Raw genomic sequence first — 23032 nt, 5'->3', positions numbered from 1 at the left:
CCTACTTCCCATAGATGTTGATCACAGAATAATACAACCACCGAAGCTCCCTAACCCACTAAATAGTACACATCGGATAGCAAAAGATTTCCATCTACAGAAGAGCACTTTAAATTCTTTACCTACTAACTCAGAGTTAAAGAATGACTATAGGGCCAACACACCAATAGGAACTACCGATAGATCCAATCTCTCTCTCCAACAACCAAAGGTTAATTCAATCTCCGGACTCACTCCCTAAAGAGAACCTTTGGATAGGTTTAAAATAGATCAGCATCTACACCTGCCACCGGAGGCAACGCCGTATGTAGTTATCTTAACAAATGCCCCAAAATTAGCTCCATCACAAAAAGAAAACTGGGACTCCTTGAAGAATAAATCACTGTATTGGTTGGGTGAGAGGGCGGGACTGACGCGCCAACTGTTCAGTGAGATTAAGATGGCTAGAAGGGTACAATGGGTTGGTTCCAGCGGTAAGACTTTCCATGGGGACTATATTGTCCTCACATTTAAAACCCCAAAACTAGTGAAGAACATACTATGGGTGGAAAGCAGGAACTCACAAGCTCTGGGTGAAATCAAAGTCCTGCCGCTGGGTTATTTTTATCCACCTTGCACCGGGGTTGATGGTATTACCAACACTAAAACAAATAGAAACACTAGCATCTAGGGCCCCCATTTTGGAAATCGTCACAACTTTCAATTAACCAACAGGTTTAGTGCTTTATCGGGTCTGGAGGACACCGATTGACTCAATAAAATGAAAATCCACCAACAAGAAAAAATTAAGGGACAGGGTGTTCATGGCCCTTTAGTTACGACGCCCTCTTCTTACACTTTGCAACCTCCTACTGTCATAGAGAGATCCAAATCCCAGGATAACCTCCTTTCACACTCGGCAAATAGTATAGTCTCCATCCTATGTAAAAAATATCCCACAGGAACAGATGGGTATGGGGGCTGTGGTACAACAGGACAATATCCTGCACCTTAAGAGCATTGATAATTCGGGGCTACTTGAGAAGGGACACTGGAATAGGTCAGGGTTCAATGTCGTATTTTGGAACGTAGCTGGACTCCGAACCAAAATCGACGATGATGTATGGCTCAAATTTACTAGTAAATTTTCGGTGCCTTGCTTGCAGGAAACCTTGATCACCTCTCCCATGCACCTGGAGGGATATAAAACGTACTTCTCTCCTGCTATTCCTACTACTTCTGGGAGAGCTAATGGCGGCCTGATAACGTTCATATCTAACTTGTTAGATCTCAAAGATATAGTTCCTCTTAAATTGGAGCCAAATTTCCAAATAATTTCCCTGGGGACCAGCAAACAAGAGTATTATCTTATGGTTAATTTTTACAATAACATCTATAATGAACAGTTGATTCCCGTTTTAAAAGAGATTAGGTCCATTCTGCTGGATTTCAAATATAAGAGTACTAAAAATGTGTCCATAATTTGGGGTGGCGACTTCAACCTACCCCCCTGTGGCGATACTAATGGCCCAGCTTGTGGCCTGGTCGATGAGGACGGGAACAATTTAACTCATTTTCCCCACACAATAATTGGAAATTGTTTAAATGAAACTCTCTTTCTATTAGAACTTACAATAGCTAATGACTTGGTAGTACCCCAAGTAGCATTGACTCAGACGTTTAACGGAAGAGGGGCAAGTACTATAATCGATTTTATATTCGTATCAAGAAAATCAGCGTCCCACATTTAAAATTTTAAAACTCATACCAATGCGATCAGTGACCATTTCCCGAACAGCATAAAATGATCTACTCTGAATGCATGTAAACAGAAGCCCAATTCTCGAGCACTAACACAAGATAAATTGAAGCTAGATAGGTTAAACGGATATTCCCTTAAATGGGAAAAAATCAATCCATCACTCATAACAGAGACAGTGGTAAAAACATTCTATTGTTTCTATAGAGATTTGTTTGAATGATTTCTCTTCTCATATGGAGATTCTAACAAGCTTTGATGCCATAGTACGAACAATAAAAGATGCCCTATCTGCTCAACAGAAAAAACCGAGAACATCCAAGGGATGGTTTAATTGCACTTGTACAAAGGCATACTCTAACTTAAAGTATTCCCTACATAAACCAGTAAGAAACAAAAATGAAATAGCGCTCGAGGAAAATATATAATAAAGCCATAAAAACAATAAAACTCGAAATAAAAAATGAGGCTTGGGATCAATTACATAAGAGCTGTTCCGAAAAGGATAGTACGTCCTTTTGGAAAATTGTTAAATTGCCTTTTTTAAATGAAGATAGGGAGACCCCCAAGATAGAAGTAGCCATAGACGAAACAACATGGATAGATCACTTCTCTAAGATATTTAGAACAACGACAGTGGAAGGAAACCCATTAGGCGAAAGAGATATGACACCTCAAACGCTCAACCCCACATCTTTCCCTATCCCCCCGTTGTATTATGACGGCGATTGAGTTGAGCGTTAGCGAAAGACATTCGAGTTTTAGCCATTATCTTGACGTTTAGCGGCATCCATTTTGAATTCACGGCAGCCATTTTGTCTGCCACACGCTGCCATATGTCGACCATGTGCGTTGTCCTATCTTTCTGCTCATGGCCTTTGAATCTGACCGGCAACAGTCTAATAATAGCATCTCTGTGTTTTGCCGCTGACCGTTAGGGTCCGCATCTGCTAATGGTTAGCCTTAGATTGGAATGTGTTAGCCGAGACCCTAAGACTGTTAAATCCTCCCACTGATTGATTTTGCTTCTCGATATTACCTTGTATGGACATAAAATGTGCTCTTGTGCTTTGTACTGCCTTCTCTTCAGCCCCTGTGTGGGTATAAATAAACCATGTGTCCGGTAGCCCTTTGTGCTACTTCTCATAGTGCCGAAGGGTACTGTCTGAACGTTAGCACCACTTCATGAAGTGTAATAAATTCTATGTTTTGCAATTCCAGTTTCCGTGCCAACTTTTTCCTTTGGGTCTGAGGACTTCGTGCGCAGAAGGGCAAACCCCTTGCACTAGCGGGCCAGGCTGAGGCCTGCACGACAAATTGGCGCCCGGCACGTGGGGCTCATCGGCGACTCGGATGCCCGAAGGATTGGTCGTGACGAAGGTTCGGAACTTTGCTGAGGTCGAGATCGCTACCAGATAAGACCAGTATCTTGGTATCCAAGGTGTTCCTTCCTTACTTTCCGATCCGACCATCCAGGTGGCGCCGGTCCTCGACCGAGATCTCTACTGCTGGTCTGCCGTGCAGTGACCGTTTGGTCAAATTTAGAAATTGGCAGTTGGAATCTGGACAGCCTACGATTGGTAAGAGTCGCTTTGCGACGCCTGTTGTAGGTTTTGGCATTTGGAAGCTCTTGTATTGGTAAGGTAGCCTTAGGAACGCTTACCCGAGCACTTTTGTATTTGGATAGACTTGTCTACTTTGGCTTTTGTTTGAGACGTTTGATAATGCATATATATGTGTTGCAACTCATATAGGCAGGTGATGCATGGAGGTTTTCTCCGCTGTTGATATGTATAGCGCAATGTACTAAGAAAGTACCTTAAGCGCTCTTTCCCTATAGTAGTGTATATTTTGCACTATTTTTGAGCATGCCTGTTTGCCGCGCACTTCGAAAGATGTATTGCTTGTTTGGTGGTGCCAGTTTACGACTTGAAGAATCGCAGCCGGCTCCCCCCGAGGGGATTCCTAATCGAGACATGTATGTGAAGTTTGGTCTTTGCTGCTATAATGTACAGCACATTGTGGCACAAATACACCAAAAAGGATCCTGAGTTACGATGGCCATTGCATGGGTCGTTTGATGCGCGAAAGGTTGAATATGTGGAGCGCTGTTTGTTTGAGCAAAAGTCTAGGCGTGATATGTTTGAGAGTTTGCGAATGTGGGAGAAAGAAGTACGACAGCAGGAGAAGCATGAGCAAGCGTGGATTGAAAAAGAACAGCGAAAGACTGTGTATGAGAAAGCGCTGGAGTTGAGAAAGAAAGAAACGAAAGAAATACAGGAACGAGAGGAAAAAGAACGTAGGTTACAGATATCTGGCCAATATCCTGTCCGTCAGCCTCTCTATCCTGTCCTTAATAAACCGCAAGATGATATTTTGTTATTAGATCGACCTCCACCTCCGTATATCGCTCCGTCTGCTCCGTCCGGGGATGACGAGGATTCTGATTTGGGACAACAGAAAACGCGGGACTCCCGATCTTTGCTGTCTGCGGAACGTTCGGCTGAACTTAGACAAGCTGCTCGTAAAGCATTGCGTAGCACACATTCTGCTTCCGATCTTTTAGCGCTTATAAAAGATTGGTCAGAAAAGGAGCAGTTATATTTCACTGCATCATTTGCCGATGAAGTTGTTGAAATGTTTCGGAAATATTCCGCAGTTTTAGAACCTGTTGATATTGCAAATGATCATAAACAAATACATGATGGTCTTCTTGTCTTCCCCCAGGCGCATGATTTCATTAGACGACAGGTTAAAATACGAGATGAGGCGAAACATCTGAAGGAGCAGAAAAAGGCTGCGGATGCCGTTCCACAGACTAATCCGTCCGGAGAGCCGGAACGCCCTATCTTCGTGACAGATAAGATGATACCAGTTGTCATGAAACCCATGCGGGAAGCCGCGCCATTGTATGTTCCTCCTAAAGGAGTGGGTGATAATGATGATAAGCGTTCTGTCGATGCTAAGGGCTATTTTATCTATAATTGGGTTACCACTCCTTGGAATAGAGCAGATGTCATGACACTTAAAAATGCGTTACCTGACCCGCGTAAAAATCCAGCTGCCTTTTACGAAGAAGTTGAGGGTGCTTTAAATTCTTGTGTCATGACTTTATGTGATATAGATTTGTTTTTCGGTCTTATTCTGCCCCCAGATATGTGGAGGACCGTTCATAAAATTGATGATCGCGCTGTTCTTGGTGCCGAATGGAAAGAGATAGAGCGCATAGATGCGGATAGAGAGCCCGCCCAAAAACCGCATCAGCTAATACTAGACCTCCCTGCCGCTATTTTAACCACTTGGATGCTAAGCCTATTTGTTGCTTTCCATGTAATTTCCATTGAAATCAATGGAAACTCCATGACGAGTTACCCTTGTCATTAGCAGCGAAGGGGTTAACTAAACTTAAAGCGGTTATCCCCCCCAAAAAGACTGATTGGACTGTTTTAGCGTCTTGTAAACAAAAGACAGATGAATCGGTTTCTGATTTCTTTACTCGTTTTGAGGAAGCCTGTCATGATTTTAGTGGTCAGTTCCTTACTGACGATACCGGCAGACATCTGTTTGTCGTTAAATATGTTTCGAATTTGTTACCTAGCATAGCGAATCGTTTAAAAGCTAGCGAAAGTTCTTGGACTATGTCCTCTCCGGCCTCTGTGTTGACGATGGCTCAGTATTATGAGCGCCAGGAGGCAGAGGCCAAGGGGACTGAGGACAAGAAGTCGAAAGAGTTAAAAACAAAAGTTATGTTGGCCCAGGTGTATGGTCCGCCTTCTAGAGGCTACGATAGGGGCCCTGACCGAAATTACGATAGGGGTGGCCGAACGTCTTCCAATGCTTCTCATGGTCGTTCGGACGTGTCTTCAAATCAATGTGCATATTGTAAGCAGTACGGCCATTGGGCGCAAAATTGCCCGGTGCTTTATCCTCAACAGGATAATAGGGGGCGGGGCCAAGGGAGGCCTAGCTCAGGCTCCTCGGCGCCTTGAGGTAATACAAATGATCGGGCCCGATCTGATACGAATACACGCCCACAACAAAGACAGAATACATTTGATAGGCGAAACCAATGTCAAATGTCTGATTATGTTCAGCCTGATTTGTACGATTCTGGTCATGCATAGGATTGCCTAGGATGGGGTAAGGAATCAGTTGAAGTTCCAGTAGATATAAATTGTAAATTGATACTTGTATAGCGCACTACTCACCCGCAAGGGTCTCAAGGCGCTTGTACGAATACCGCTGTGGAACCCATCCTGGCTTTCCCTGTGAGGTGTCCACTCCTGGGCACCCCCAAGGTGGAGGCCAGGCATCCTTAGCGTTGTGGGGGCCGTTGTGGAGATTAAGCAAGCTATTGCCCAGAGTTGCAGAGTGGGACTCCGTGATTGGAATAGGCACCGATGCGAGAATTATCAGGTCTGTGGAATTTTTGAGCCCAAGACCCGCCAATGCGGGGAATTGAACCCTGGTCCCGGGCCAGACTTCTGCATCAGGGTCTGCCGCTCTAACCATTGAGCCACACTTCGTTAACCCTCACTGCACTTATTTGTATGTTGTCAATTACAGACTACTGAAAAACATAATCATGCATGAGTAAAATGGAGGGAGATTTTGTAAAGTTGTAATGAAATGGGATATGGACTCTTTCAGCGTAGCCCAGATTTTCACACCTTTACAACTAAGAGTCAACACACTTTACGCTGTGCTGTAAAGGTATGAAACATACTGAGACCACAGCATCAGATGATAATGGTATTTAACATGACACAGACCTTACGAATCCCACATACATACCTAATCTTCATGTTCACCACAGACCGTCCAATAAAATAAGTCCTCTTTGGGGTTTCGGGGACTGATCATCCACGGGCTGTCCCTGTGGGGATATCATGTCAAGTGTGGCTTCTTTCTGCATTTCGCTAGTAATCTGCCCTGCATGTGAAGTTGTCTCCAAACAACTCATTCATGTCACATATTGTCACCCTATTTAGTTATGGAAGACATCAACTGTACACTAATCCCCTGATTTAAAGGCTGGTGGGTGGCCCGCCCTCCACCAGGGTGATGGAGGATTAAGCAAGCTATTGCCCAGAGTTGCAGAGTGGTACTCCATGATTGGAATAGGCATCGAGGCGAAAATTATCAGCTCCGTGGAATTTTTTGAGCCCAAAACCCGCCGAGGGGAGGAATTGAACCCTGGTCCCGGGCTAGACCTCTGCATCAGGGTCTGCCGCTCTAACCATTGAGCCACACTTCTCCTCTAGATCAGACGGGTCCCTGTGTTACAGCACATGTTTTAGGCTCTACTGATCGGTTTCTGGTTGATACAGGAGCTACACGTAGCGCTTTGTCTAAACAATTGGTTCCAAGGGCTCCCCTATTACTTCGATAGGTTTCGATGGAACACCTTCCCTTAGCCCATTGTCCCAGGCACTCTTATTCTCTGTTGATAATTGATGATTTGATGCTCCATGTCCGTTTTTGCTTTCCCCGAAAACTCCAGACAATATTTTTGGCCTTGATATGTTAAAACACTTTAGAGCTACAATACGATGTTTTTCTGAAGGGGTGCGTGTCATTTTGAATGATAACTATATTGAATCTGATAGAATCTGTTTGATTAAAGAAGACATTGCATTAGCTTCACTTCCTGCATCCTTATTGGCTACCTCAGACACTGATGTGGGTCAGATGGTTATTCCTCCGATCCAGATTAGTGTCAAGGAGGGAGCTGTGCTACCTCGTTTGCCACAATATCGCATTTCACAGGAGGGAGAAGAAGCACTCATACGAATTGTACATGATTTAATACGAGTTGGGGTTGTTGAGGAAGTTGCATACAATGTTTGCAACAGCCCGATTCTTCCGATTTTGAAAATAGACTCAGATACACGAATTTACAGATTCATTATTGGTTTGAGGGAGGTAAATAAGATAGTGATACCACAATACCCTGTGGTTTCTGACATTACAACACTTCTTACTTTAGTCCCTCCGACTGCCACTACGTTTACTGTAATCGATTTGAAGAACGCTTTCTTCTCGATCCCTATTCATTCTGATAGCCGATATTTGTTCAGTTTCACTTTGAATAATCGATCGTATCGATTTTGTAGAGTTCCTCAAGGTTACACTGAAAGTCCGAGTATTTACAGCCAAGCATTGAAAAGGGAACTTGATTCTTTTGTATTGACCGAAGGTGTAGCTCTCATACAATTTGTCGATGACATCTTGTTGGCAGCCGACACTCCAGAGCAGTTTGAAAAATATACCTTATCTTTGCTTTCTTTTCTTGCGTCACATCATCACAAAGTCTCTCGAAAAAAGCTGCAATACTGTAGACCAAAGGTAACCTACTTAGGTCACCTTTTGTCTAAGGAGGGACGTGCATTGACATCAGATCGTATACAAGCCATTTTAGATACACCAGTTCCTACCACACAGAAAGGAGTACGTGCATTTTTGGGTCTCACTTCATTTTGTAGACAGTGGATTTTGGGATTTTCACACATTGTTAAGCCCTTGTTAGCACTTTTGACAAAAGATACCCCAGTACCTCTTCCATGGACAGAAGAATGTGAAAGTGCTTTTCGACAATTACGACAAGCCCTTTGTTCAGCACCAGTGTTAGGCACACCAGATTATACAAAGATTTTCACACTTTACGTGCACGAGAAAGATGGATGTGCATTGTCAGTGTTGGTTCAGTTACACGGCGATAAGCAATGCCTGTGTGCATATTTCTCTGCAGTTCTTGACCCTGTTGCTAGAGCATTACCTGGATGCTTGCGTTCAGTTGCAGCAACAGCGGTGTCCATTCGACAGAGTGAGGGAATAGTTTTGTCACACAAATTGTTAGTGTTAGTACCACATGCTGTTGATGCCCTTTTGAATCAGACAAAGACGCAGCACTTGACTAGCGCTCGTCTTACAGGATATGAACTGACGTTGCTAGCCCCCCCCCATTACATTGAAGAGATGTGCAACTTTGAACCCAGCTACTTTGTTGCCATATCCGGTGACTCAGCCTCAGTCACAAGAAACGAATGATTGTATTTTTCTGACTGAAGAACAGACAAAGGGTCGCATTGATTTACAGGATACGCCCCTTCCAGATGTAGACGGTGAATTGTGGGTTGATGGGTCTTGTTTGAAATTACCGGATGGTACGACCTCAGCTGCATATGCAATCACCACACTTGAGACAATAGTGGAGACAGCTCGCATACCACAGAAGTCGGCTCAGGCAGCTGAGTTGATAGCGCTGACGCGAGCATGTGATCTCAGTGCTGGTTTGTGTGTGAACATTTACACAGATAGCCGCTATGCGTTTGGAGTAGCGCACAATTTCGGCCTACTCTGGAAGGAACGAGGCTTTCTTACATCTCATGGAATACAGATAATGCATGGAAATTTGGTACAGAATCTCCTGACTGCATTGACATTGCCGAAGAAAATTGCTATAGTGAAGTGTAGTGCACATAAGAAAGTCACAGACAAGATTGGACAAGGAAATGCTTTTGTAGATCGTATAGCACGTGAGACTGCCATGAGAGAAATACCACTTCTATGTATGTAGTGACGTCACAAGCTGAAAGATGGCATGATGCTAGGCAGGAAGTGCGAGAGATACAGAAGACAGCTTCTGATAAAGAGCGTAAACAGTGGTCTAAAGAAGGAGAGTTAGATGATGAAGGTTGCTGGAGAAACAAGCAAATGGATCGATGGAAGTTACCTATGGCTTTCGTGCAATCTATGGATCAGATGGCGCATGGTGTAGCACATGTAGGAGCTCTTGCGATGACAAAAATTCTTATGCAAGTTTGGGAGCATCCTGAGATTGCTAACACAGCTAAGAGAGTAGTACAGTCTTGCTTGAATTGCTTACAATATAATCCTGGAAAGGGGACACGAGTTCCATCTGGACGGTTTGTTACACCAACTGCACCTTTTGAAGTCTTGCAAATGGACTACATTCAACTCGAGCGGTTTAATAATTTGAAGTATGTCCTAGTGGTGGTTTGTGCCTTCAGTAAATGGATTGAGGCATACCCTACGAAAGATAATACGGCTATTACAACTGCTAAAGTGCTACTGAAGAAGTTCTTCCCAAGGTTTGGTGTTTGCAGACTTTTATGGAATGATATCGGACCTCATTTTGTTGGGGAAGTTATTAAGTATGTCCTGAAGGGATTAGGCATCAAGCAAAAGTTCCATGCTGTGTTCCATCCACAATCTGCAGGATTGGTGGAAAGGTATCATGGCACTCTCAAGCTCAAGATTGCGAAAATCCAAGCCTCCACGAAGTTGACGTGGCCAGATGCGTTGCCATTGGCATTGTTGCCCATTAGATCAGTGCCACATTCTCGAACGAGGTGGTGTTTGGACGGCCGATGAATATCTGGGGAGTTCCGAAGCCAAGATCTGTGTATGATGTACCTTGTGTTTTAATGAATGACTATTTGGCACAATTAACTGACAGCTTGGTTTGTATTCATCAACAGGTTCGAGAAGCGCTCCCGGATAAATCCCAAGGTGAAGGCCATGGACTCCGTCCCGGTGATTTCGTAATGTTGGAAGTATTCGAGAGGTCGAACAGCTTGGAACCAAGGTGGCGTGGACCAGAGCAAGTTCTCCTTGCTACGAGAACGGCGGTCCGGGTTACCAACAAAAGAAATTGGGTCCATAGTGCCCATGGCCGCAAGGTATTGTCGACCTTGGTGGAACCTGCTGTTTTGACTGATCATCGCGATATCCTAGCTACGGAGAAAGGCCCTGCTGTATCACCTGACGGATCTGCGGAGTTCTTCCCGGACCAGACGACTTCTGGAGCAGCACACTACGATTTGAGATCAAAGAGAAAGCCGATATGACAAGGGAGGGGGATCAGCCCTGCGTAGTGTAGTGACACCTGTCTTGGTCTGTGGTGAAGAAACCAACGTCTGCCCAGAGTAAAGAGCTCATTGATTATTTTTATTTTTTCTGTTTTTTTTAGTTTGAAGAAGACTTTGAGACTATGAATACTACCAAGAAAAAGATTTTGGGAGTATTAGGTGTTTTTGTTGTTTTAACAGTTATAGCAGTGATCACCTGGTTAGTTGAGGTGGTGAGCCCTGCTTGGAAATTCCTTATGCCTTCTACTACTCCGATTCCAGAAGAGCATCAACATTTTACTCTTCCCTATCATGAGCATAAGCATCAAGAATCTTATCTGAATAACACATGTGTTCAAATGTTGCACCATACTCATGATGCCACAAATACTACTAACTGTTGGATTTGTGGTATGCTACCAGCTCATCAGAAGAAAGGTGGGACACCATTTATTCCACTTCCTTTTTCGCATAATCGTTCTTGTCGAGCCTGGTACACTCTTCTCTTTTCGAACAGAAAACCTGCTGTAGGTGAACTTCTCTTCTGTTTGAATAAAGAGTGTTATCAAGATGAACATGGTTATCCTCAAGCAAATGGAAATATATGGGAGTGGGAAGAATATTGACCGGACAATGCTTCTACACCTTATGTTTTCACCCATATAAGAGACTCTACTACGAGCAATGAATCTGTGATTACTGTAACCCGAACAAAGGCAAACCTCTGTGTGCAAAGTACTGGACGAATTCCAGTGGGAACCAGTGAATGTGTTGTTGTATTGAATATAGATGGAATAAACTATAGTACATTTTTGGCTTCACATAACACATATCTAGTATGTGGAAGTCATGGGTATCATAGATTACCTATAGGGTGGTCTGGTATTTGTTATGTATCTTTTCTGTTACCACCTGTTTTTCTTGCACCTGCTTCTTATCACCGAGATTTTAAACTGTTTAAAAATATTTCCATGAACCGGTATAAGCGAACGATTCGGATTGATGATATCGATCAGACAGACACTAGCTTGCAGCAATATGTTGATTTTAATTTAGGCCTGTTCCCGTTTGTAGGTGCTGCCTTAAATAGCAGGAAAATACGACGATTAACTAGAGTAGTGGAAGCTGTCACCAATGAAACTGCTGTAGCACTTGGTAACATTACTGAGGAACTGCAAATTGCTAGAATTGTAACTCTTCAGAATAGAATGGTTCTTGACGTTATGTTAGCAGATAGAGGAGGAGCATGTAAAGTCATCGGAAGTAGTTGTTGTGTTCATACCTGATAATTCGCCTTCTGTCTATGAAGAAATTCTTAAACTGCATAAAATAGCCTCTGATATTCATGAGAAGAATGGTACCTTGACATTTGCTGGATTGTTTTGGGCTCTGATTTCCGCTTGGGGTTGGAAACTATTGACTATCCTGTGTGTTGCAATTGCATTGGTTTTCACTTGTTGTATGTGTATACACTGTGGTCCGATGTTATGTTCCATATGTATAACTGCCTGCATACCGTCCAAACAAAATGCCGTAAAAGCGCAACAGCTAGTGGACAAAGAAGTGACCAATATAATGTGCATAGATATACGAGATGAATGAACAGATTATCCTAGAAGGGCATATGTCTTTAGCTAACGCTAAAATGGTCGTCTGTTGTATTATGACGGCGATTGAGTTGAGCGTTAGCGAAAGACATTTGAGTTTTAGCCATTATCTTGACATTTTAGCGGCATCCATTTTGAATTCACGGCAGCCATTTTGTCTGCCACACGCTGCCTCATGTCGACCATGTGCGTTGTCCTATCTTTCTGCTCATGGCCTTTGAATCTGCCCGGCAACAGTCTAATAATAGCATCTCTGTGTTTTGCCGCTGACCGTTAGGGTCAGCATCTGCTAATGGTTAGCCTTAGATTGGAATGTGTTAGCCGAGACCCTAAGACTGTTAACTCCTCCCACTGATTGATTTTGCAACTCGATATTACCTTGCATGGACATAAAATGTGCTCTTGTGCTTTGTACCGCCTTCTCTTGAGCCCCTGTGTGGGTATAAATAAACCATGTGTCCGGTAGCCCTTTGTGCTACTTCTCATAGTGCCGAAGGGTACTGTCTGAACTTTAGCACCACTTCAAGAAGTGTAATAAATTCTATGTTTTGCAATTCCAGTTTCCGTGCCAACTTCGTGCGCAGAAGGGTGACCCCTTGCACTAGCGGGCCAGGCTGAGGCCTGCATGACACCCCTTAATATTACCATACAAGAAGTAGAAATTGCATTAAAGGCCTGTAAGGGGGGACAGGCGCCAGGCCCGATGGGATCCCCGTGGACCTATACAAGTACAATATGGACCTCTGGACCCCATTACTCACAAAGGTCCTGATAGCCTCATGTGAAATTGGCTTCATCGAGTCCTGGTCTAAATCCATATTGGTCCCAATATTTAAAAAGGGCAATCGGCAGAGGCCGACCTGCTATCGGCCAATATCTCTTTCAGACTCCTTGAGAAAGGTAGTGGGACGAATCATACTCGATCGCCTGACCCAATGGTCGGAGGATTAAAATATACTCTCTGATCTCCAGTTTGGGTTCCGGGAAGGTCTGGGTACAACAGAACAAGCCCTTAACCTGGCCCTACTGATGGCTAAATACACTAATGCTAAGGGGGGTGGTTTTTACATGGCCTACGTAGACTTGTCAGCAGCTTTCGACTGCGTAAGCCACTCCAAATTGTGGAAGGTTTTGAGAGAATTGGGAGTAGATCCGCCCTTACTAAACTTTCTGAGAGAATTATATTCAAATGCTACGGATAGAGTTAGGTATGGAACAGGGGATGAACTTACGGCGTCGTTCAAAGTGGAAAGAGGGGTAAGGCAGGGTTGTGTCCTGGCCCCCTTCCTGTTTTCGCTCTATACCAACGGGCTAGAACAGTCAATGCTGGAAGGGTCCCAGGACCTACCATGCGTGAGAAAAAGACCAATACTCCGCCCTACTCTACGCGGACGCCGCCGTAATTATAGCCCGAACCCCCCTAGAACTTCAACATGCGGTTGATAGATGTTATTCCTACATGGCCGATTTAGATCTAAAGGTTAATATCAAAAATACTTTCGTCATGATTGCAGGGGTCACAAAGTAAAAAATACGCAGCATCTACATAGAACAAGTCAAACTGGAAACTACTGCTGCGTATCCCTATCTTGGTATCTTAATAGACAACAAGTGCTCCTGGAAGCAGGCTATAGAGGCAAGGAAACTGGCGTTTATCAGGTCAACTAGTGCCTTAGTCAATTTTGCCCGCAGGCTTGGTAAAAGATCACCTGTAGAAATGTTACAGATTTATCAGGCAAAATGTCTTAGTGTGGCGACTTACGGAGCTGGAGTTTGAGGCCATGATAGAGTGGAGGCCCTCCTAAAGGTGGAAAATTGTTTCTGAAGGTTCCTATTAGCGGTTCCGCACAGTACCTCTACCTTTAGCTGCCATACGGAATTGGGTTTGCTGTACGTTACATATTAGTCAAACTGCAACCGCTTCTTCTGTGGCATCGAATATGGTCGTCGTCAAAACTAGCTATTAATAGGGAACTTATAAGTGATTGCCTTACTCTTGATAATGTACATAAAATAGCTTGGCTTGTATATATTAAAAACTTTTTGTCAGATCTAGGTTTACTACGGTATTATTATAATCCGTTACTGATCACTGAGTTTCCCAGAATTTTTTTAAAGAAATTATGTCTGGCGCATATGGCGGAACTACGATTGGCTCCTGAATCTGTTAAAAGTTCAGCCTAACACATCCTATTGGTTCAAACTACCCTGACTATCCAGCCTTATCTGACCTTTAAATTAAATGGATTGGATAGGTTTGTCCTCATTCGTTTTAGAATGAACACATTTCATCGACTGCTCACATTCCCAAAGGTCAATGACTGGTCAAATTAATTGCTTCCTTGCCCCTGTAATGGTGTTTCTCCCCAGTCCACATTTAATGTGGTTATGTTCTGTAAATTTTATCAGGCAGCAAGAATGCAGTGGGTTATACCAATACTAAAGATCATAGGGCTGCGACATTGTCGTCCGGCCTTTCTGGCAATTCAATACCTGGAAAGAGTGTTTTGCAAAGAATGTGGCTAGATTTCTGAAACTCTGCTTAAAACATAGATCAAATTTAGAATTGATGCACTTAAGTAACTGTATGCTACATAAATCAGGATATCCTCTGTGTACTTTTGTTATTTAACTACTATGTATACTTGCACACTTGCGATATGAAATGGTCCCTTTAGCAAATGGTAAATATTAATCATGTTTTTACTTTTTAACCATATTTATTATAATATCAATGTAAACGGTTTACTGGTTTTTTATAATTGCTTTTTATTACTGAACGTTTATGGTTTTTCTACATTTTAAAAACCGAATAAAGTAAATTTGATTGATTGATTGTCCAGGACCTTGATCGTCACACTTCAGTGGTAGACCAAAAACCCTTTGATCTCTAAGACCGTTTGGCTGTTTTGCAGGACTTAAATGAAACAAGGAGAAGTCAAAGCAACACATTACAGAAGCCAACAACCACTGAAGAGGAACCACCCGTCCCAGCAAGGCCTGCCTGGATTCCAAAGATTGGGGATCTAGTCAGAGAAAAGATCGCGGATAAGAAGGAATTTGGGCCTTCTTACAGACAACCAGTACCTGTGCTAGCAATCCACGGATCAAGAACAGTGTTACTGCCGCCCCTTGCTGGAAGAAAGGAGAATAGGTTTGTATCCATCGACCTGGTAAAACCACATCATGTGGCCAATAATAAGTAGTAGGCCAAGTGGGCTCCATAGATGTAGCAGACAACCAAATCTGGCTTCAATCCAAGAGGTTCAAACTGAAAGACTCATTACCTTTGAGGAATCTGCAGTACGAAAAGAAGGACTAAGCAATGAAGCTATGGAACTTGTGCTTCTTGAGACTCAAATAACAGTTCGTCAAGAATCTCCTGTCTACAATGATGTAGCATCTGACTATACTAATATGACAAGGGATCCAGTAGCTCCAGTGATTTAAAGTAATCCTGATGTAATACCTACAATTGATAGAACTGCCTCTGGCTATTTCATTAACTTTGATACGTTTTCCAAGGATCCCCGTGAGCATGAAACGATGCCAGCAAAATGAACTTTAAAAAAACAAGTAACAGACCTTTTTCAGCAACTTCGAAAAACTTATCTGGTTTCACCATAGGTTGAGTTTGGATTGTGCTAGGCATATTTTTTCTCCTACTTTGGCTAATTCTTGTATTAAGTTTGGGAATGCTGATAAATGGAAGATATAGTAAAATGGACACAGCAAGTAAGAACATCAACTTACTCCTCAAACCACATAAATCATCTCATTGTGAACAAAGAGACTTGACATAAGTGAACATCACAGCCGTTCCTATACCTGCTGGTATAGCATGGGACAGAACTGATTATGACGTCAAGAAGGATTGTAGTGCTATTCCTCTGGGAGTGGTCGTGAAAGTCACTCAAGAACCGGGACCCACTGTGTCTCACTGGGATCTACAGGGGGAATCCATTTGTTGGATTTTAATGCCCTCACACACCCTTTCAGGTGTCATGCTTCATCATCTGGGCCGCTCCTCATCAGCTCGGCGGTGCAATACCCAACGGGCTCACCTCAAAGAGGGGCACTTTCTCTGACATCTTTTATCCAACAGTTGTTTGGTGAAGTGCGGGTGTGGGGCCAGAAAGTTGTAGATGTGGTAGTGAGTTAAAATGGGGCTGGGAGTACCTGAAAAAAAGTTTATTCTGGGGGTCTCCTGCCTCAATTAAAAACAGTGTAACTGGCCCTTGTTTAGTATGCTGTCCCTTTTAAAGTGTCAGTTGTTTAGACTTGTTGAAAACAGTCTTAATGGTAGCGGTCGACATGTTTCTCGCGTGTGCGTCAATAGACTTGCGATTCTTCAGGACCAGACCAGAAAAATTACTATCTACACTCGGGTTTTTGTAAATACATATGTTTTACCTTATTGGTTCATCAAAGACCTAAAGAGAACATTTAAAGTATCAATGTACCTGAGATGGGCTGGATCTGCCTGTTGTAAGAAAACAGAATTTAGCATACATTACAAGTGTGTCCCTTAGAGAACCAATATCAGGCAGTGCCTGTAACAACCGTTGGGGACTTTCATTGGAAAACCATTCATTGGTGTGTGCAATTATTGTTAAGGCACAGTAAAGAGTACTACGAACCATGATGGTCGGGTGACTGCAGTGGGCTATGGTGGTGATACAAGCCCCTGTGAAGTATACATAAAAGCAGCAGGCAATACGTTAGGACTCACCTAATGGTTTTAAGAATCCAGGCATCACCAGTACCCGGCAACCTACACATCAGGCTTGCACTCCCATGAAAGTGGAGCTAATCATGGAGAGATGGTTGCAATTGGATAAAAACAAATAAAAGACACAGATAAAAATACACAAGGCATTCAGCTGTAACAGACTAATTGTTAGTGTGATTTCTCTGATAATTAGAGTAGTATGTCCTGAACTTTGGCTAATTCAAATATTATGGCTACTTATGGTGGAGCCGGTGGTTGACTGCGTGTCTGTTAAAAGAAGAATTTCTATTTGATACATAGAGTCTTTAATATTGTTTTAAACCCATATATAAGTAGTGTGTTAAGAGGCGGTGTTTTGGGCCTCTGCCGAGCCACCCTGGTGCATAGGCTGTGTCAATATTGAGGGGGCGAAAGTGACGTCATTCGCATAGGAGGGCATACATATGTCTTTATCGCGGTTCTGCTGCTGTTAGCAAATACCACGTTTTACCCTGGTTTCGCCCTCGAGACATGCGCCTATGCAACAGATGTCCCCGGGTCAATAGGAGCCTAAGGAGGTTCAGGCCTAACAGACGGCCTGGCCTCCCTGACAGCCGATCGAAGCACAGCTACAGTCAGTGCACTCAAGCTGATCCTGAATCACCTGACCTTGGTGAACCGGATGACTTCATAGGCGGCCCCGCCTGACGTATGCGACACTCCAATTTAATATGGGCTCGCCATATGCACGGAATTAGAACAAGCACGCTCCAACTTAGACAACCCAGTCCTGATGACGATCCACATTTACACGGATCGAAACGCCGTCGACCTAACAGCGCATTCATAGGCGTACTCCTTTCCTGTGGCTCAACAAACAATTGAAAAATCTTATGTACTGTGATATCACGCTGTCACTTACCTTTCAGCCACCCACTGTAAATAATTTGCACTTCATCACAGTGCGACGTTTTTGCTGTTCACTTTTTCCACTTGCGTCGCCACCTTCATCACTATCACTCTTAAGCACCAAGTTTTTTGTGGTTGTCTTCAATTTATTTATGCAGTGCTGTACTTAACTGTATAACTCTTCGACCATTACTTATGTGACATAAAGATGATTAACTATCTTGCTCCAAATGAATGTGGATTCTCCTTCTTTCCCTTTTGAGTAATGCTGTATGCATGCACAAGTAACTGCCTATACATTATAACCAATCAGGACACTGTTTCTAAATGCTCCTTCTTGCTTAGCCACCCATGGCATTCCGCCGATTCCACTAGTCCCATGATGGTTCTGGAGAGGCGTTCCGTGGGATTTGAGGGGATTGGAGTATAGTAATGTCTATTCTCCAGTTGCCTAAGACATTCTTTCTCGTAATCAGATGTCGCCATGATGACAGTTGCGCTACCTTTGTCTGCTTGTTTCTCTATGATGGTCGGGTCATTGGCTAGTGATTCTAGGGCTAATAATTCCTGTATCGAGATGTTGCTGCAACAATGACCCGACCATCACAGTGAAACAAGCAGACAAAAGTGGCGCAACATTCATTATGGCGACATCTGAGCACGGAACAACCACAGAGACAATCTTCTGGAACAGAAGACTCAGGACCCGAGCAATACCGAACTGATGACATGTGTGACGACCTTCACACCAGTCTCCAATAAACTTACGAAGATATTGACGAGACACTGGCACATCCTGAATACTGGAACCCTTGACATTGAACGCCCCCGGTTCGCGTTCAAAAGCTCAAAGAATATCAAGGATATGGCAACTACCTGCAGTTAAGGGACACTACCCATGTGAGGCGTGCAGTGCATGCACATTCACCACAGTACACAAAACAATCACACTGAACAACTCATTCACCTGGGAAATGAGAGGACACACAAACTGCAATACTACAAACTGTATCTACCTCCTGACTTGCCCATGCAACCTCCATTATGTGGGGATGACAACACGCCCCATAAAAACACAAATCTCAGAGCACCGCAGCAACTTCCGCTGCAAGAAAACCCACACAAAAATGTGTGTTCACTACCAGGAGCAGAACCACTCACTGGACTCCATGACATGGCTAGTACTCGAGGCAAGTCCAAGAGCCTCAAAAAACAATCTCTTCACCAAAGATCAAAGGTGGATACACCGCCTTTCCACAGACACTGCTGGCCTTAACGAAGACATACCCTGGAGCACAATCAAACCTTAACTTAGATACTGATAAACCCGCATAGGGTGGCTATTATCAACTCTGCTCACACACGTGAAGCATCTTTCATCAGAATAGCACCATCACTGCCCCAGGCACACTATAAATGCACCAAACGACAACAGAACCACCCGAATTGGACAGTTCGGGGTACAATATGCCACTTTGCCCCATCTAAACCTTAACTGTCCATATGCCACAACTGTATTTTCACCAGCGCTGAAAAACCTTTTTTTCCAAGATTATGTGCCATCAAACATTCTGACCTTAGTTGGACATATCCAGTGGGTATGTTACTCATACTTATTCCTACTATTTTGAACATCCATGAGATCGATTACATACTAGTAATAGACATTTGACTCGACATGTTGTGCCATTATATACACTGGCACTAATATGACAATTTCTGTGTACCTGTCGCTTGGTTTGCTGTATGCCCTTGATTTCCTGTGTGCCAGCGTTTCATGTCTTTCAACAAACGATGAGATGCTACCGCTGATCTTTATGGAATAGATGAGAGTAGACTCCACTCTGTAATGGCCGCCATAGAGACATCACACTACCATGTGACCGGCATTCAATACACGACCACGATCACATGGCACATAAGATTACATTTTACAATGGCCACCCGACACGCCGGCACCTCCCAGACCCGGCAGTGTGGGTAGGTTACCTAGCACCGCACAGGACTTCTAAACGTGAGTAATCACGGTGAATGCATGTGTATTTGAAACCTCTGATGCCTTTACCCCTTGAGGGATCTAGATGATATCAAGAATGGTAACCACGGTGAATGCATGTGTGTCTGTAACCTGTAAGAGATTTCACGAGATGCACTTTGCTATCACGTTACGGGCAGAAGCATTTCGCAACTGCCATCCACCGTTTAATTACATGCCGCGCTACCTTCCCGTCTTGACGAATGGCAGCGTAAGAACACTTAATTGATAAAAAAAACCTCTCTAATCACTATGAGAACCTCCTTAGGGTCTGATTGTCCCAGGGACGCCTTGTTGCAAAGGCGCATAGGTTTTGACGTCCTGCTACATAGGCGCATGTATGGGGGCGAAACCAGGGTAAAACGTGGTATTTGCTAACACCAGCAGAACGGACAGAAGCACTTCGCAACTGCCATCCGCCGTTTACTTACATGCAGCGCTACCTTCAGGTCTTGACGAACGGCAGCACAAAAAACTTAGTGTTAATAATAAAAAGCTCCCTAATCACTATGAGAACCCCCTTAGGCTTCTATTGACCCGGGAACATCCTGTTGCATAGGCACATGTCTCGAGGGCGAAACCAGGGTATTTGCTAACACCAGCAGAACCGCGATAAAGACACATGTATGCCCTCCTATGCGAATGACGTCACTTTTGCCCCCTCAATATTGACACAGCCTATGCACCAGGGTGGCTCAGCAGAGGCCCAAAACGCCACCTCTTAACACACTACTTATACAAGGGTTTATAACAATATTAAAGACTCTATGTATCAAATAGAAATTCTTCTTTTAGCAGACACGCAGTCAACCACTGGCTCCACCATAAGTAGCCATAATAGTTGAATTCGCCGAAGTTCAGGACATACTACTCTTATTATCAGAGAGATCACACTAACAATGCGTCTGTTACAGCTGAATGCCTTGTGTATTTGTATCTGTGTCTTTTATTTGTTTTTATCCAATTGCAACCATCTCTCCATGATTAGCTTCACTTTCATGGGAGTGCAAGCCTGATGTGTAGGTTGCCGGGTACTGGTTTTGCCTGGATTCTTAAAACCATTAGGTGAGTCCTAAATTATTGCCTGCTGTTTTTATGTATACTTCACAGGGGCTTGTATCACCACCATAGCTCACTGCAGACACCCGACCTTCACGGTTCGTAGTACTCTTTACTGTGCCTTAACAATAATTGCACACACCAATGAATGGTTTTCCAATGAAAGTCACCACCTGTTTTTACAGGTACTGCTTGATATTGGTTCTCTAATGTACACACTTGTAATGTATGCTAAATGTTGTTTTCTTATAACAGGAGGATCCAGCCCATCTCAGGTACATTGGCACTTTAAATGTTCTCTTTAGGTCTTTGATGAACCAATAAGGTAACACATATGTATTTACAAAAACCCGAGTGCAGATAGTAATTTTTCTGTTCCGGTCCTGAAAAATCATGAGTCTATTGACGCGCACGCAAGAAACATGTCGACCGTTACCATTAAGACTGTTTTCAACAAGTCTTAACAACTGACACTTTAAATGAGGACAGCATATCCCAACAAGTGCTGGTTACACTGTTTTTGATTGAGGCAGGAGACCCCCAGAATAAAGTTTTTTTCAGGTACTCCCAGACCCATTTTTAACTCACTACCACATCTACACCTTTCTGGCCCCACACCCGCACTTCACCAAACGGCTGTTGGATAAAAGATCTCTGAAAAAGTGCCTCTCTTTGAGGTGAGCCCGTTGGGTATTGCACCGACGACCTGACGAGGAGCAGCCCAGATGAATGAGCATGACACCTGAAAGGGCATGTGAGGGCATTAAAATCCAACAAATGGATTCCCCCTGTAGATCCCAGTGAGACACAGTGGGTCCCGGTTCTTGAGTGACTTTCACGACCACTCCCAGAGGAACAGCACTACAATCCTTCTTGATGTCTTGTTCAGGGCACCCGTTGGTGCTGGACTTCCCACTTCTGGCAAGTGGACATAGCCCCCCAATCCTTCCCCTACTTTGAATACAAACAGAACTCATTATGACATCTTTGGCCCTGCAGAGGTGTTGAAGATTCTACATCAATTCAAGGTTTCCTTGAGTGACTTTGTTTCACCCAGCACATTTTCTGATGATTGGGACTTTGAGACTATTAATTATATGATGTCAGACTTAGAGATGTCTGCAAAATTTACAAAACATGAATACTTAAAAGGTTCATCAGATTATGAACAAATGTACTGTTATAATCACCATGGTCATCATTATTTGCACAAATCTGCAAAACCTTAGAAATGTTTAGACTTTTAATCAATGGGAACACTGTCCAACGCCACCGAAGGGCAGCTCAAAAACATTCTATGAAAAATTTCCATACTTCTCAGGTTTTAATGTCTCAAATCCGGAAACATTTTACTTTAAAAATGTTAATAAGACAGGAATGAAGAGTATGTTGACTAATACTAAGCAAAGTTATTCTGCAGACTTTTATGCCCAGCTGTCCTCATTAGGTTTTGACTTTTGGAGTGACAACATTGAAACAAAAACCTGTCTGGGGCACAAAAGACTGGCAAGTGCAGGGAATAGAAGCTTTATTTTGAGACTGCATTATCCCTGAACAAATATTGTTTTTGAACGACACGGTGCAACAGACATCCTGTCTGGGTCTAGCCAAGTTAAAAGATTTGAACAAACCGTCTATACCTACACCTACACCTGATAGCAAAAACACTTCAGAAGGAGGGGTCGACGTAAAATCAATTTTACTTAAAAACAGAACTCATTCTGATTGGAAGAAATGGTTAATCTGGCCCACAGACACACACAGCTGCCAAGATAGATTCCTGAATAAGACACAAGGGATTACATTCACTAGGCCAGATCAAAGATATGTCCAGAGACAACATCCAGGGATAGTAACAACATACAGTGTAGGAAAACTGTGCTTTGAGTGGCTAAAAAAGTCCACACTAACATAGGTAAAACAACACTTATCTTTACTTAAAGATGGCGTCCATTTAAGGGACTTCTTACAAGGTCCTGCGAAATGGCGTCATAAACATTTAATATATGCTGGTATGCCATTTACAATGAAGCTTGGAAAGCGACACAAGCAGAGACTGCAGAACGAATACGAGAAATTGATCGTATTAACTTAGAGAAA

Source organism: Lissotriton helveticus, chromosome 4_1 (genome assembly GCF_964261635.1).
Source record: "Lissotriton helveticus chromosome 4_1, aLisHel1.1, whole genome shotgun sequence".
NCBI lineage: Eukaryota > Metazoa > Chordata > Amphibia > Caudata > Salamandridae > Lissotriton > Lissotriton helveticus.
Note: the sequence above shows the minus strand (reverse complement) of the source record.